This window comes from Eriocheir sinensis, chromosome 36 (assembly GCF_024679095.1).
Source record: "Eriocheir sinensis breed Jianghai 21 chromosome 36, ASM2467909v1, whole genome shotgun sequence".
In the NCBI taxonomy this organism is placed as follows: domain Eukaryota; kingdom Metazoa; phylum Arthropoda; class Malacostraca; order Decapoda; family Varunidae; genus Eriocheir; species Eriocheir sinensis.
The window spans coordinates 4,764,770-4,782,523 of record NC_066544.1 but is presented as its reverse complement, the minus strand read 5'-3'; the positions used below and the strand labels follow the sequence as shown (position 1 = coordinate 4,782,523).

Below are 17,754 nucleotides of genomic sequence, written 5' to 3'. Positions count from 1 at the left end.
CACCACCTCGCCTCTCTTCTCCCTCTGTCACACACCTTTCCGTCGGTAACTCGGCCAGCGGCAGGACACACTGGGTTCACGAGGCGCCTCGCTCCGTGCCAGGGGCGTGCACGGCCTCTCACCACACTGTATACGAATTTTTTGAGCGGGGAGTTCAGAAATCTTCCCCAGGTAGGGCCACGTGCACGGCTAAGGTACACCGCCGCGACCGCCCCGCACCGCGTCTAGGGTCAAACTCCAGGGTGGAACAGCTTAGGGTTGGTAGTGCGACTCCGGCCCCGCCCCCACGCCCCTTCCCCCGCCCACCGTGGGAGGAGCCACACGCAACCTCGCCCCGCCCACACGAACACCACATCGCCGCCACCCACCCACACCGTCACCTCGTCTCCTTCGCTTCCTCATCCTCTCCTGTCTCCTGCTTCTCCCTCCTCCTCCTCCGCCTCACCCACGAAGTCCTAGAGTCCTACGGAGGATGACAGTCGGAGGAAAGAGCGATAAGGTACGTGAATGACGGAGGAGGAGGAGGAGAAGGTAGAGGACGATGAAGAGGAAGGAGGAGGAGGGAAAAGGAGACGGGAGTGGACAGATCGGTAGCCCCGCCCTCCCTTCTTCCTGCCGACCCGCGCTGCAGACGGGTTCCTAAGCACAGTCGGTAGCGAGGCTCAGACGAGGGAGGTTATCAGCTTAGTCTCTCTCTCTCTCGCTCTCTCTCTCTCTCTCTCTCTCTCTCTCTCTCTCCTATTCTCGTGTGAAGACCAGAGGACATTATCTTTACGTCCCTCCATTCTCTTCTAATCGTCTTTTTTTTTTCTTTCCGTTATCACTGGTTCCTCTCCTCTCCTCTCTTCGTCTCCCTTCACTCTCTCCCTCTCTCCCAGGAACTATTAATCTCTCCGTTGAATCTCTTCCCTTCCGTCTCCCCGTTCTCCGCTGCTCTCCGATTCTTGATACCTCCCAGTTCCCTTCCTCCTCCTTGTTGCTCCCATCTTCACATCTTCCATCCGTTACTTCCATTCACTCCACTTTCTCAACTAGTGGAGACGATCCCAAACTATTTTTTTGTCGCATGCAAAAGTTGGTGGTTTATATAAAGAAGACAACAACTACTACTACTACTACTACAACAACTACTACTACTACAACTACTACCACCCCCACATGAACAATGATAATTTAGATAGTTGTAATTACGGAGGCACTGTCGAAGGCCGGTCTTGTATTAGTGACAAAATTACTGAAACGTCTTTAATATTTTCCGCGCGCAGACAGACGCCAGTTCAGCGTCGTGCTATGCCTTACCTGGAGATAATTAAACACCTGGCTGTATTTATTGGGGGGCCCTGGGGGGAGCTGGGGCCGGGAATAATGTAGACAGGTATTGTGTGTGTGTGTGTTGCAAAGAGAGAGAGAGAGAGAGAGAGAGAGAGAGACTTATCATATCATCATCAGTGCATGTTTATTACTGAATTATCCCCCAGCTCTAGTCACGTCAGTCTCGCATATGATAAAAATGTATTAATAATATAAATAGAAACACTTTTTATAGCACAGTAAGCACCAGTGATTGAGCGGTCTACACTTGGAAGATTCAATACTCTGCAGCTATTACATGCAATACACAAACACACATATGCACACACACACACACACACACACGTAACCACTTCCACCCACCACTTCTTTTAGTTTCTCTTCCTTCATTCCTTCTTCTTCCATTCATTTCTTCCTCATCTCTCTCTCTCTCTCTCTCTCTCTCTCTCTCTCTCTCTCTCTCTCTCTCTCTCTCTCTCTCGTCATTCTCTCCCTCCCTTCCTTCCTTCCTCACTCCCTCTCTCCTTCTTCGTCTTCCTATCCCTCCTTCCGTCCCTCACTTTCCTCACTCCCTACCACTACCACTACCACTACTATTGTTGCTACCACTACTACTACTAATGCTGCTACTCTCTCTACTGTTCATTACGTCGTTTATTTCGTTCCTTATTAATTTCTTGTATAATTCCAACCATGAGGATGAATATTGCCGTTCCTTTTAATTTTACAACCAACCAGCATATGTTAGGTTATCTCTCTCTCTCTCTCTCTCTCTCTCTCTCTCTCTCTCTCTCTCTCTCTCTCTCTCTCTCTCTCTCTCTCTCTCTCTCTCTCTCTCTCTCTCTCTCTCTCTCTCTCTCTCTCTCTCTCTCTCTTATCAGTGCCATCCGGGTAATACTTGTCGCTGTTTCTTATCTCGGGTGCCAAAGTGGGTCCACGAGGCGAGATAAGGAGCAGGAAAAAATGAAAAGAAAATTATAAAAAGGAAGAGGAAAAAAGGGATGACAGCTGAGGGTGATAATGTGTGTGTGTGTGTGTGTGTGTGTGTGTGTGTGTGTGTGTGTTGCTGTTCTACTACTACCCGTTATTATTTCATTCTCTTTTTCCTTCTTCATTTTCTTCTTTTTCCTCTTTTACTTCCTCTTTTTATCATTATTATTACTACTCTTTTTTTCTCGTATTAATTTTTTGTTTGGGTTTAACGTTTTGGTTTTGCTCTGAAGAGGTTCCGATTCCACTTCTTCGGGGTGTCGGAAGGCCCAGGGCGCGCGTCTTTTGTTTAAGCGGTGCCAGAGGCGTTTAGTGCACTGATGCGGGCGGTGATCTCTTGCGGCAACACACACGGCCTCCCCCACTTTCCCTCCCTCCATCCCCTCTCCTTCCTTCCTCCCTCCCGTTGTACTCGCCTCCCTATGTATACCCTTTACTTGTTTTTCATTCTTTCCATCCGTTCTTCATCTTAAATACTCCAATTCTTATCATCTATGCTTCCTACTTTCCCCATCTTCCAACACACTCAGTCTCATCTCTTTCCCTCCCTGCATCCCCTCCCCTTCCTTCCTCTCTCCCGTTGTACTCGCCTCCCTACTTCCCCTCTTCTTCTTTCTCATTCTTTCCATCCTTTCTTCATCTTAAATACTCAAATTCTTATCATCTATGCTTCCTACTCTCCCTCTCTTCCAACATACTCGGTCTCCTCTCCCTTCCCCTTTCCTTATGTCTCTTATTTCCCATTTTTCCTCCCTCCCGTCATCCTTTCCCTCCCTCCCTTCCTCTCCAGATCTCTCTCCTTCCTCCTTTCTTCCTTTCACCAGTCGTATACTCACCTCCCTACTTACACTTTTTCTTCTCTCTCATTCTTTCCATCCCTCTCCCTTTCTGCATCCTTCTCTTACTATCTACTATATGCTCCCTACTCTCCCTTTCTCCCAACACACGGCCTTCTTCCCCTCCTCTCTCCCTCTCTATTTCTTTTTTACTTCTTTCCTCTCGTCGTACGCACCCTCCCTGCTTACTTTCGACTCTTTCTCCCTCTTTCCCTTCCTCTCTTCCTGCAACCTTTCCACACCCTCTCCTTTCATTTCTACTCTCTCTCTCTCTCTCTCTCTACTCCTCTCCTATACCTCCCCTTTTTTCTTCCTTCTTCCTTCTCTCCCTATTCCCTTCCCCTCTCCTTTTGTCCCTTATTTCCCATTTTTCCTCCCTCCCATCATCCTTTTCCTTCCTCCCTTCCTCTCCCGTTATCTTTCGTTCCCTCCTCCCCATCCTCACTCCCTCTCCTCTCTCCCTTCCTCTTTCCCTCTCTCCTTTTCATTCCACCCTCCCTCCCTCTTCTCCTTCCTTCCCTCTTCCCTTCCTAGCTCACCCACTCTCCTTTTTTTGTCCTCGTCTTTTCATTCCTCCTCCTGCATCTTTCCCTTCCTCTCTCCCTTCATTAATTTCTTCCTCATCTTCCTCTCTCCCGTCATTCTCTCCCTTCCTTCCTTCCTCCCTGTCTCTCCTGTCATCTTCCGTTCCTTCCTCCCCTCTCTCACTCTTTCCTCCCTCCTTCCTTCCTCTTCCTCCCACCCTACCTCCCTCTCTTCCTTCCTTCCTTCCTTCCTCTTTCCCTTCCTTCCTCACCCTCCCTCCTTTAACCAGCCTCTCCCGGTGCCTGGTTTAGCCCCCATCCTCCTTCCGGCATCCCCCCACCCATCTTACCCTCACCCTGTCCCTCCTTCCCCTCAACACCACCACCACCACCACCACCGCCACCACCCTACTTCCGGTCAAACCACAGTGCTAAATCAGTTCCTGTTTCCTATTATTTTATTAGTTATATTCATTGGTGTAGGATTTTTAAGTTTCTGGAGTCTAGGTTTATTTCTGTCTTCCTTTTTAGTCTCCTTTTTGCGTGTTTGTTGATGTTATTCCCAAATTCTTCCTCCTTTTATTTATATTGTTTCTTATTTAACTGTTTTCTAATCTTCCTTAGCTCTCTCCTCCTCCTTCTCCTCCTCCTCCTCCTCCTCCCTCACGTATCTCTGTCCTCATTCACCCTTAACATCTTACAGCTACCGTTTGTCACTTACCCCTCCCCATCCTCCTTTTCCCCTACCCTCACTGCAATCACATACATACTCGTCCTCCTTTTCCTCCTCCTCCTCCTCCTCCTCCTCCTCCTCCCTCACCCCTCGTCATCGCCGCAGCTGCCCATCTAAGCCCCAAATCGCACAGCTACTGATAATAACCCTTACCAGCCTCACACACACACACACACACACACACACACACACACACACACACACACACACACACCGTACTATCACATAAACAAAAGGTATGACTTAGCTCTTGTCTTGATTCATTTCACATTTTACTTAACCAAAACAAACAAACAACAACAGAAAACGTGCTTAAGTATATGTGACACGTAAAAGTGAAAAAAAAAGCAAATAATAAACTAGTCTTATCATTACCGTCGCTATCATTATTCCCTACAATAAAATTCACACTTCCGTACATGTCTTTGTGAATGGTTTGATAAGGTTTGTGTGTCTTTATGGGACTGTTAACGGAAACTGATGAGATGACTTGTGAAAAGGCGTCAGGAAAAACCGTAAATTGGTATCGCAAAATAATGTTCTAAATAATTACTTTGAGGAAAAATAAGATAAAAAGTTTGAAAAGTACTCACGCCTCGACGCTTCAATCTCGTAGAATCACATCAAAATCTGAGGAGAGGAAAGATAAACATGAATTACTTAACACACACACACACACACACACACACACACACACACACACACACACACACGCACGCACGCACACTAAAGAGCTAAGCCACGGTTGAGTCCGGTACGAGTTACCTTTTGTTCTGCTCGACGCTATCACTGTTATCAGCTGCCTCAGGTGAGTGTGTGTGTGTGTGTGTGAGAGAGAGAGAGAGAGAGTGTCAGTCTTAACTATGCACCTCGTTTATTTTTCAGCACAGTGTCTTCCTCTCTTTCACTTAAGGTTAGCTCTGCATTGTTGATTCTAAGCGGACGATCACGGTGTGTGTGTGTGTGTGTGTGTGTGTGTGTGTGTTAAATAAAAGTTACGTAATCAATTTAGGCTTCCAGAAATTAATAGTAATCATCATTATTTCTATTGATACTACCCTTCAGCATCATCGCCAGAATGTTCACTCTTTTTTTTATCCGTAGTTGACTAAACGATGAATTTAAGCCCAAGATGAAGAGACAACACAATTTCAATGGCATGCTGAAAAGGGCAGCACAATATCAACCAACAAGACTCTTTTTAACCTCTTATTGATAAACTTCACATCTTTACGGTTTTTATTATTAACGCTCTCCTCATCCAACACTCTTCTTTCTTATCTAACATTTTCTTGTCTTCCTTCACACACAGGGTCCTTTCTTCCCTACCTCTCTCCTTTCCTTTCCTCCTTCCCTCTTGCCTCCCTCCCTTCGTCCTTTCTTCATGCACTCTCCAGTCCACACTCCTTTTTCCTCTCCTACACACTCCTTCCTCTCTCCTCCACCGTCATTTATAACATCCCTTCGTCCTCCTCCACTTTTTACGTATGCAACTGCTCTGCCTTCCTCCCCGTCCTCCTTTCTCTCTCCTTTCGGCCCAACACTCCCTCCTTTCTTTTTCTTCCTCGTTCACGTATCAGTTTCCTTTTATTTCCCTTTTTCTTTTCTTTCTTCTCGTTTGCTCTCTTTTTCTTTTTATACTTTTCTTTGCTCTTCCTTTTCTTTAGCTCCTGCTCTCTATAACACTTTCCTTTCGTTTTATTTTAGTTTATTTTTTCTCTGTTCCTTTTTGCACCAATCACCCTTCTCTTATCCTGTTTCTATCCATGTATCATTTTCTTTTTATTCTACTTTTTATTCCATTTTTTTTCGTTTGCTGTCTTTTTCGTTCCATTCCCTCCTTTTACATTTTCTTTCTTCGCCCTTTTCTCTAGTTACTGCGCCCTATTATAATTCCCTTTCTTTTATTTTTGTTTTCTTCTCTGCACCCATCCCATCAGTCTTCTCTTATTCACCCCCAATCCATATATTATTTTACCTCTAATTTACTTTTTCTTCCTATTTCTTTTACTCGTTTGCCTTCTTTCTTATTTCCAATCCCTCCTTTCTTTTCAGCTCTTTTTTCTCGCCCTTTTCTTTACTTCCTGCTCTCTAAAACAGAACCTTTCCTTGCTTTTAATTTCCTTCTCTGTTCCATTTTGCATCCCTCCCATCACACTCCTCTCCTTCTCCTCCTCCTCCTCCTCCTCCTTTTCTTCCTCCTCCTCCGCCTCCGCCCTCGCCACACCTTTCCTCTTCTCTTCCTCCCCGGCAGAAAGGGATGAAGAGTCTCGGGGGCATCAAACCTTCGCCTGCTGTTGGACACACGAGTCGAAACCAAAGTGCTGAGGAAAGAAGAGGAGAAGGAAGAGGAGGAGGAGGAAGGGAAGAGGAGGAGGAGGAAAAATTCTCTCTTGAAAACATTTTGGGGTTCAAACCTACTACTGTTCCTCCATCTCACGTTTTCTCTCTCTCTCTCTCTCTCTCTCTCTCTCTCTCTCTCTCTCTCTCTCTCTCTCTCTCTCTCTCTCTCTCTCTCTCTCTCTCTCTCTCTCTCTCTCTCTCTCTCTCTCTCTCTCTCTCTCTCTCTCTCTCTCCTCCGACTCTCCACACTTTTCCTCTTTCTCCAATTACGTCAGGAGGGAAAATGTGTGTGTGTGTGTGTGTGTGTGTGTGTGTGTGTGTGTGTGTGTGTGTGTGTGTCTGAAGTGTACCCGCCTTCAATTTTCTTTGCCTAACTTGATTACAAATACAAAATGCTTTCTCTCTCTCTCTCTCTCTCTCTCTCTCTCTCTCTCTCTCTCTCTCTCTCTCTCTCTCTCTCTCTCTCTCTCTCTCTCTCTCTCATCCATCCTTCGTCTCGCCGCCATTCGTAACGTTCGCTTTGTCTAAGGGTTCACATTTCCGCCAGACTTAAGGGAATATATTATTATTGTTATGTTATTTCACCCCCTTCACGGCGCTCCCCTCGACGCCCCTCCGCCCGTGGCACCCCAGCCTGTCCCCTCGTCACCAGGGACCCGCCTCTCCCCTCGCCCCGGGCACTGCACATGAGTCCCCTTGGTCAGAGAGGGTAACATCTCTATATATCTCCCTTCCTCTGTTCTCTTGTTCTCTCTCTCTCTCTCTCTCTCTCTCTCTCTCTCTCTCTCTCTCTCTCTCTCTCTCTCTCTCTCTCTCTCTCTCTCTCTCTCTCTCTCTCTCTCTCTCTCTCTCTCTCTCTCTCTCTCTCTCTCGGAACTGCTATCCGTATTAGGAGAAACAGAGGAATTAAATAAATAACGAACACAACAATGATATAGAGACGTATTAGAGGAGATAATATGCACATAATGACTCTCTCTCTCTCTCTCTCTCTCTCTCTCTCTCTCTCTCTCTCTCTCGCTCTCTCTCTCTCTCTCTCTCTCTCTCTCTCTCTCTCTCTCTCTCTCTCTCTCTCCCTCTCGCCCCTCCTCTCTCCCGCTCTCCCTATGTAAGCCTTGCATATTCCCTGATCAACGCATTCACAGGCTGATCAACACATTAGCTGCCCCTTCCGCCCCTTCCCGTCCAGCCAGCGAGCCAGCCAGACACTCCCTGATCCTCTCCACCCTCACCCGCCTCCCCAACGCTCCCTCGCTCCTGCCGCCTCACTAATAATGCCGTGGACGCCCTTCCAGCGGCTGCATTTGGCCATAATGATTTCAGCAGCAGCAGCAGGAGTAGTAGTAGTGGTAGGAGTGTCCGTCTAGCGATACCTGGCGAGGCGAGGAATTGAGGCGCATTTAAGTTTAGTGGTGTTTCAGTTTTGTGTTCTGATTGTGAGTCCCGGTGTGTGAGGAGCGTCTTAGCGGTAGTGTTGAGTTTTGTTCTTGGTGGAGGTTGTGGTGGTGGTTGTTAGTGTTGTTACTCTTGTAATTGTGTTGGTTGTCATTCCCTTGGTGTTTCATGGTTGCGGTGGTTTGTTTTGTAATGGGATTTTTTATTAGATATTTGTCTGAATGAAGTTTTTGTTTAAATGTACACTGGAATATCACATGAAAGACAGATAGATAAACAAATAGATTCATAGATAGATAGATAGAATGATGGATAGACAGAAACAGACACAGAAATACTGACAGAGACATACAGAGACAAGCACAGACATAGAGACGAACAGACAGACAAACAAAAAGACACACACACACACACACACACACACACACACACACACACACACACGACACAACAAGACACAGAGGAAACATACACGTCGTCACACAAAGACGTACCGCCATAACTCAACCCGAATAGCAGATAACAAAACACAAGAAAGCACGAACAAGGCAATAGGGCAGGAGGAGCCGGGAGGAGGAGGGGGCGGCGGCGACGAAGGAAGAGGAGGAGGGGGAGGAGGACAAGGAAAATGGACACCACAAACAAAGACAAAGAAAACATCACAGCGACGCACCTCTCAGCAAGACCACGCACCTCCTCCCTTCCACCCTTTCCCTTCCCTTTCCCTCACCTCTCCACACCGCCGCATTAGGGAGACAAGACGCTGTGGTGGTGGTGCTGATAGAAGAAGCTTTTCACGTGGATGGAAGGAAAGAGTGTGTCGAGGGAGAGGGAGGGAGAGAGGGAGACACACGCTCCTCTGGCAGCCTCAGGGACCAATAGGGAGCCAGGTATGTCGCGCTTTGTGTCTCCAAGCTGTCACCCGCCACCTCCCTCCCCCGGCCTCCTCCCCGCGGCTGTCCCACCTTGCCGCCCTCCCTCCCCCCGCCGCTGCCGCCGCTCCCATGCCTCGCTCCCGCCCCCTCCCCCGTACAGACTCCATTTTCAACGTTGCAGTGGATGGGAGGAAGGGAAGGACGTGTGTGTGTGTGTGTGTGTGTGTGTGTATGTGTGTGTGTGTGTGTGTGTGTGTGTGTGTGTGTGTGTGTATTGATTTCTGCGCCTTGGGAGACTGCTGTGAGACAGGGACACACACACACACACACACACACACACACACACACACACACATATTTATGTCTATTTAGGTATGCATATATTTATATGAATGTATGCATATATGTATGTATACATGTACGCATGCATATATACATGCATGAATATTTAATCGATACATCGACGTGAATATATTACTGTAAATCTGAACGTACTTTACTAGTTCCCATATTCCCTCTCCCTCCCTCCCTTCCTTCCTTCCTTCCTTCCTTTTCTCCTCTCACCCATCCCTCCCTACTTTTACCACTCCTTCCTTCCGCTTCATTTACCACTTCCTGGATCCTTCTCTTCCGTTTCCTTCCCCCTCGCTAATATTTATAGTTTTGTCTTGTCTTCCCATTCTCTCTCCTCTCTCCAGTGTCTCCTTCTCCTCCTCGTTATATATCTTGCACTCCTCCTTTTCCTTTATACTTGAGGGAAGAAAGGGACCAGAAAATACACAGAAATCCAGACTCCGCTGACCCTTTGGCCCCTCCGCGGTGGGCTGCCCTTCACGCTAAAGAGGAGGAAGAGCACTGTGGTTAATGTGCTCTGAACTTTTAACGTAAACCCATTGAGTATTAAAGGTTGTGGTTAATGGCGATGGAAATTGGCAGGAATGTAATCTAACTCTCTCTCTCTCTCTCTCTCTCTGTCTCTGTCTCTGTCTCTGTCTCTGTCTCTGTCTCTGTCTCTGTCTCTATCTCTATCTCTATCTCTATCTCTATCTCTCTCTCTCTCTCTCTCTCTCTCTCTCTCTCTCTCTCTCTCTGTCTCTGTCTCTGTCTCTGTCTCTGTCTCTGTCTCTGTCTCTGTCTCTGTCTCTCTCTCTCTCTCTCTCTCTCTCTCTCTCTCTCTCTCTCTCTCTCTCTCTCTCTCTCTCTCTCTCTCTCTCTCTCTCTCTCTCTCTCTCTCTCTCTCTCCTCGCAAAGAAATGTTTTAATGATCAGCAAAAAGTAAAATAAAAAAATCCTTCTTGTTTACACGTTTCCCACAAAAATGAGATTCCATATGTATTATGCGTGAATGATTTGCTTGGACTTTAAAGCCTCGCGGTGACTCTTAATGAAGGAGCGGGATGAATGTTTCAGGGCGCCTTGAACGAAGCAGAGGCCGCCCGTGAATAATGAAGGAGTGACTATTAACCATTCATCCCCTCACTCCTTCCTTCCTTGCGGTGAAGTATTAACAAAACGGTGGCGTAGAGAGAGGATTAACAGGTAGAATCAAGCACCACTACTACTACTATTTCTACTTCTCCTGCAACGGTGGTGACCTTTGCCATCATCGTACTTCTAGATGATTTTCCATATTCTTTTTACTTCTGCTACTACTATTGCTGCTACTACTACTATTACTACTACTATTACTATTACTACTACTATTACTATTACTACTACTACTATTACTATTACTACTTCTATTACTACTACTATTACTACTACTATTACTACTATTACTACTACTACTACTACTACTACAGTAACCACAACAACAAATACGACTACGATTACGACTACCAGTGCTATTACTACTACTTTTACCATTACCGTTTCAATTACCCCTCCATTTACTACCACTACTTCTACAATTACTACTGCGACTGCTACCTGCTACAACTACCACCACTGTTACAACGATTAGTAGGAAACTCATATTATTAATGTTAAAATACAAAAAGGGTGAGAAATACACACACACAAAACAAAAAACAACAAAAAAAAAATGACAGCAACAGAAAAACAACAACTTAAAATAACATGCACTACTATGACTCTCTCTCTCTCTCTCTCTCTCTCTCTCTCTCTCTCTCTCTCTCTCTCTCTCTCTCTCTCTCTCTCTCAAAAAAAAAAAAAAAAAACGGTTCAGCGCATCACTTTCACCGCTCAAAAGTTCGAAGCAATTCTCAAACCACCTAATTACGAAGGCATGGGAGAGCGAAGGGGGCGGGGGGAGGGTGTTGGGGGAGCGAGGGGGGCGGGGGGGAGGGGGTAAGTTGAGGGTGAGTGTATTGTAGACCAAAGAGTGTGTCCACCTGGCGCCGTGAATTAAGGTGAGCGTTTGGTGAAGGTTAAGCGAGGGATCAATGATTCGAACAGTTCCGGAGCTTCGTCGCCTTCAATTTAACATGAGGGAGGAGCTTTGAGTACTTAATGAGCCGATCGGGGTAAAGGACGTGTGCTCTCTCTCTCTCTCTCTCTCTCTCTCTCTCTCTCTCTCTCTCTCTCTTCTTTAATCGTCTTTGTATATTAGTATTATTCCTCCTATTACTTTTTTCTCCCTTTTCAATTGGTATATTTTCTTCGATCAACATTTTTCTATATCATTTTATCATTTTTTGTTCTCCTCCGTTTACTTTTGTTCTGTTCCTTTCTATCACCAATGCTCATTAATATTCTACTTCCTTTTATTTTTTTCCTTTTCAGTTGCTATATTTTCTCCAACCAACATTATTTTCCATTTCATCCTATCGTCATCTTATTGTCTTTTGTCTCTCTTTGCAACCTATCTTTTTATTAATGATTATTTCTCTCTTCTCCTTATTCGGCAATGGTTGACTCCTTATCTTGTCATCTCTCTCTTCCCTTTATTATACTTTATTAGTCGGCGTTGATTTTCCATTCTCTATATTTCATTTTTTTTATGTATGGTTATGTGCCTTAATGGGCCTCTAGTTGCACTCTCTGTTAAGGTGATCTTTATTATCGTCTCTCTCTCTCTCTCTCTCTCTCTCTCTCTCTCTCTCTCTCTCTCTCTCTCTCTCTCTCTCTCTCTCTCTCTCTCTCTCTCTCTCTCTCTCTCTCTCTCTCTCTCTCTCTTCATTTTTACTATTTGAGCATTATTTTCAAAGCTAACATTGTCAAAACGGCTTAATTTTTACTGTTTAGCATTATTTTCAAAGCTATAACATTATTATCAAAACGTAAGAAAAAGAGGAGCTGGATTTCATTACTAAACTCCTTTCTTCGTCTGTTTCCTCCTTCCTACGTCGTGAACACTTTTAGGAGGGGAATAACAAAACGCCTTTCCAATCTAACCTTGTCCTCTGTTTGTGGCATCAGTGCTTAATGGGATTTTCTTGCTTATATTTTGCCCTTGAACTGTCTCCTCTACAATAAACACGCACACACACGCAACCTGGGGATCGCGAGGCAAGCACGTGATCATATATGGGGAATTACACACCCACACAGACACTCCTCTTCTCCTTTGATGTAGTGTCCTTGCCCACCACCACCACCACCACCAGTACCACCATACAACCCAGTCTTCATTTTCTTTCATCTTCCCTTTACCGGGACCTCATTTTCCTTCCTCCAGTTCCTAATAATTCGCTTTGGGCCGCGAAATTGAAACCTCAGGGCCTGCGGGGGTTCGGGGCAGGGGGTCGAGGCAGAAACAAAAGTCATTTACTCTTAGTTACATGTAATTTTCACACCTCGGACCACTTACAATAAATCCGGGCTGAGTTGACGTGCCCCTCGTAAATGGTGGGTTACCTGGACGGCTCTCGCAGGCCAGGTAAATTGTGAGGAGGAGGAGGAGAGGAGGAGACTACAAGGAGGAGGAAGTGGAGGAGGAGAAGCTGGCGAGGACGAGAGGGATGCCGAGAGTGCACGGGAAACACAGCGAAGGACTGGAGTGGAGAGGTAAAGAAAGGAAGAGGAGGAGGGAAAAAGAAACGTAAAGAGATATAGATGAGAGAGGAGAGATAAAAATGTATAAGAGGCATGACGACACTGGAAACTGGAGAGAAGAGGAGAAGGAGGAGAGCAGCAGACGGGTGAAGAGACATGAGAACACATAAACGAGAGTGATAGGAACAGAGATCAAGGATGCTACCGGGAGAAAAATTACGAGGATGGAGGAGAGAGCACCAAGAACGGGAAGGAAATGAAAGAAGCGACGAGTGGATGGAATTAAACGAACAACAAAAAGAACAGATGAGGAATAGAGATTAGGTGCATTCAGGTAAAGAAAAAGAGAAGAAAAAGAAGAACGGGGAGGGAATGAAAGAAGCAATGAGAGGATAATAAAAAAAAAAATAAACTGATGAGAAATATAAATATGGTACTTTGAGGAAAAAAAAAAGCAGTATTACGAACGCTTTTAGTAATTTCCTTAGCGCTACTTTTTTTTTTTTTTAGAAAGAAAGACTCGAAAAGTGAAAGAAAAAAACCCATTAAACAATTCAGCAGGTAAACAGATCTACTGATATTAAACGAAAAAATAAAAGAGGAATATAGATGAGGTGCTTCGAGGTAAAAAAAAATAATAATAATATAATGAATTCTTACCCAAAACAATTTCCTTAGCTCAACTATTTAGAAAGACTCCGAAAAGTAAACTACAAAAAACAGAATCTCAGGTGTTTCCACAAAGTTACCTGGGAGTTACCTGCTCGGGCGGCCCACAAACACGGCTCAGGTACACTATGGACTCGCGAGGTTGTGGAGGCAGCATCCAAGGTGGCCGCCGCGTGTCATTTGTCAAACCCCAACAGGTAATCGAAACACTGGGAGCAAGAAGGGTACATGAATCTTTCCTTCTTCCCTCCCTCTCTCATTTTTCGTCTTCCTTCCCTTGTTTCTCAGATATTTCCCTCTTCCTTCTTTCGCTTCCCGCCTTCCCTTCCATTATTTCTCCGCTTTTTCCCTCTTCCCTCTTTCGCTTCTCGACTTCCTTCTCTTGTTTCTCCGCTATTTCCCTCTTCCCTATTTCGTTTTTCGTCTTCCTTTCCCTTGTTTCTCTGGTCATTCCCTCTTCCCTCTTTCGCTTCTCGCCTTCCATTCCATTATTTCTCCGCTCTTTCCCTCTTCCCTCTTTCGCTTCTCGCCTTCCTCTCCATTATTTCTCCGATTTTTCCCTCTTCCCTCCTTCGTTTCTCGCCTTCCTTTCCATTACGTCTCCGATTTTTCTCTTTTCTCTCCCTCGCTTGTCGCCTTTCTTCCCTTTATTCTCCGTTTTCTCTCCCTGTCTTACTTTCTTACTCTCTGCATTTTTCTTTCCATTCCTCTCTCTTTACTTCCTCTCTTCCCCTTTTATCAACTTTCTATATTCCTTTTCTTCTTTTTGTATGCAGTTTTCTATTCTACAAACCTCCTCCTCATCCATTCCTTCCTCCCTTCCCTTAATTAATGGAGGTCCAGCCACTCCACTTTCCTCCCATTCCTCCTTTGCTCTCCCTTAACCTTTCACCTTCCCTCTCCTATATACTTATCTCATCCTGCTCTCCTCCCTTTCTACCTCCTACTCATCCTTCTTCCTTCACCTACTCGCCCTGTTTTCAATATCCTACTCTCTCTCCCCCTCGTCTCCCTTCTCCTCTTTCTTCTTGGCTTTTCTTCTCATCCTATATTAATTCCATCCTATCCTGCATCTCTAGGGGACTCTGAACATATATCCTTACCCCTCCTCTCCTCCTATATCCTCCTCAACTAGACTTTCTTCCCTTCTCCTTATCTCCAAAATTTCCATCCTTCCCCTCCCAACTTCCCCCTTTTACGATTCATTCTCCGGCTTCCATCCTCACCAGATTCCCTCATTCTTCTTTTCCTGCTCTTTCCTCCTTGCACTGTCCTATGTAGCTCTTCCCTCTCCTCTCTTCCATCCGAATTCTCACTCCCCTTCCCCTCCTCTTACTCTCCTTTCCCACTTGTTCAAACACCCTTCCCCCTTCTCTCTGAACACCCTCTCTCCTCCTCTTCCCCTCCTCTCCTCTTGCTTCCTTTACTCCCTCAGACATCCTTTTCTCTCCTCTTCTCTTCTTCTCCTCTCCTTCTCTGACCAAATTCCAATCTTCGCTCACCATTCCCCTTCTCCCAGACCCTTCCCTGCCTTCCTCCTCTCCCGCCTACACACTCCTCCTCCTCCTCCTCCTCCTCCTCCTCCTCCAAAGGGCTTCGTGAATTACGGAGGCGGTCAGGACTCCTCATTAAATTATCGAGTGTTCAGTGTTCTCCTCTCGACACAGGAGGACAAAGAAGACAATGGGCAGCGGAGGACACAGACCAACCAACCAACCAGCCCACCGCCACCACTCTGCCTCCTCCTCCTCCTCCTCCTCCTCCCCCATCCGTCCTTCCTGTCCCCCTAACACCAGTGTCCCATAATAAAATAATTACCCCTCTCTCACTCTCCTCTCCCTCATTCCCTCCCTCGCGCCATTAAAAAGAGAGCCATCCACTCACACGCTCGCGTCCTAGCCCAACATTTTCCTTTTTTCTCTCTTTTTTTTTCTTTTCGTTTGTTTTCTTTGGTGGTGAAGAATTAATGTTACTATTCTTTTTTTTCTGGCTGTGTATATTGAGGAGGAGGAGGAGGAGGAGGGGATGGAGGAGGAGATATAAGAAGAGGAAAAGTATAACAGTATTTTCAGTTGCAATATAAAGCGAAATTTTTGTTCGTTTCGGAGCTAAATGAAAGATGACGAACAATTATAAGCGGAGGACGAAAGATGAGGAGATGAACGCCACAAACAATTGACGTTACAGTAATAAGTAAATGTAATGAGTCTCCAGACGGCACGGGAGGAGAGGAAGGCAGGATGAAGGGAAAAAGGAAAAGAAGGGTAAAGGAAGGAAGGAAGGAAGGAAGAAATATGGGAAGGATAAATGAAGGAAGGAGGGAAGAAGAAGAAAGGAAGGAGGTAAACAATCAAGGAAGGAAGAGGTAAAGAAGGAATAGTAAATGAAGGAATGGATGAATTGATGAATTAATGAAGGAAGATAGATGTAAAATAAATCAGGAACGCGGGAGTCCAGGAGTGACAGGAATAAAGATATTAAAAAAGGGACCCACGCTGACGCCTCTTGCCGTAAACGAAGGATATTAAGTGAATGATACAAACAACAAGTAGACGAAAAACCTATCAACAACTCACGTGCATTGCAGAATAAACTCTATATCGATATGACGATAGAAAAATTAAGAAGGAAATAAGGAAAATGTAAAAAAGAAAAAAAGACAGAAGCAGACATGGCAATATTTAAAACATGACTGATGCTGACGGTAGTTGTGGTGAATGACATGATTTAGAAAGTGAAAATTAGAAGAAAAAGAAGAAAAATATGTTAAATATAGAGAAATAAATTAGAAATGGCCAAATGATGAAAAAAAAGAGAAAAAGCAAAAAAGGGAAATAACTGGAAACCAAGAAAAAAATAGGATAGGTCAAGGAGAAAAAGGAGGATAGGAAAAACAACATAATCAGTAGGAACAAAAAGAACAGAAATAAGAATGAAAAAGCTGAGGAGGAGGATGATGTACACAAAAAGGAAAAAGAAGAAGAAGGAAGAAAAGGAAAAGGACGAGGAGGACGAGAACGAGGAAGAAGAGGAGGAGAAGAGAAATGTGAAGAAGGAGAGGGACGCACCGGTATAACCCCCAAAATGTTCCCCCCCGACCGGCAGCGGGTGGCTCGGGGCAGCGGGGCGAGTTATGGGTGACAGGGAGGAATGGGAGGCAGGGGGTGGGGGCGGGGGGAGGGGGCGACGAGGACGGGGCCAGTGTGTGTGTGTGTGTGTGTGAGTGTGTGTGTGTGTGTGTGTGTGTGTGTGTGAATTATGTATACCCTGGAATAGCGTCCCATCAAGCCTTACATAGGGAAGAGGGGAAAAGGGAGGAAAAGGAGGAAGGAGAAGAAGAGGAGGAGGAGAACGAGGTGGGCGAAGAGGAAGAGGAAAACAACTCGGAAGGGAAAGGGGGGGAAGTAGAATTTAAGAGGAGGAAAAGGTGGAAGAGGTAGAGGTAGAGAATGAGATAGAGGGGAACGAAGAGGAAGATGGTGAGGAAAGAGGAAAGTAAGGAACAAGAGGAAGAGGAGGAGGAAGAAGTGAAGGAGGAGGTGGAGGACGAGTGGAAAGAGGAAACGTACTAAGAAAAGGGGAATAGTAAGAGGAAGAGAAAGAGGTGGGGGAGGTGGAGGTAGAGAATTTAAGAGAAGAAGAAGGAGGAGAAGGAGGAGGAGGAGGAGGAGGAGGAATGAGGGAGGACAAGGAATGGTTAAGGGTAAATGGAGAGATTTTCCACGGTACCAGGAAGGAGGCGTTTTTCCATTTGGCTTTTGTTCTTGGGCGCGTCGGTGGAAGAGGAGGAGGAGGAGGAGGAGGAGGAAGAGGAGGAGGAGGAGGAGGAGGTGGTGAGGGCGGTAGCAAAGATCCCACTGAGAAGCTTTTGTCGACCTCTCTTCTCTCTGTCTGTCCATCTATCTATCTTGTCTGTTTTTAGTTATTTTTTTTTTTTTTTCTTTTTTTTTAGATAAGTCAGTTTCTGTCCTGATACCCTCCTCTCCTTTGCTCACTCTGTCCAGAAGAGCTGTTCTCTCTCTCTCTCTCTCTCTCTCTCTCTCTCTCTCTCTCTCTCTCTCTCTCTCTCTCTCTCTCTCTCTCTCTCTCTCTCTCTCTCTCTCTCTCTCTCTCTTATATAT

General features: G+C 45.6%; 1 protein-coding gene across 2 annotated transcripts in view; it reads right to left on the bottom strand.

Annotated features, from left to right (window-relative positions):
* Positions 1 to 17,754, bottom strand: part of LOC127007633 (zinc finger protein basonuclin-2-like) — a 216,117-nt gene that overhangs the window by 143,036 nt on the left and 55,327 nt on the right. The window contains exon 2 of one of the 2 annotated variants that reach the window (XM_050878784.1): positions 4,988 to 5,024. The gene's annotated coding sequence lies outside the window, so the exon portion shown is untranslated. Of the gene's footprint in view, positions 253 to 4,987; positions 5,025 to 17,754 lie in introns of those variants that run through there. The other variant, XM_050878785.1, reaches the window with a different exon arrangement.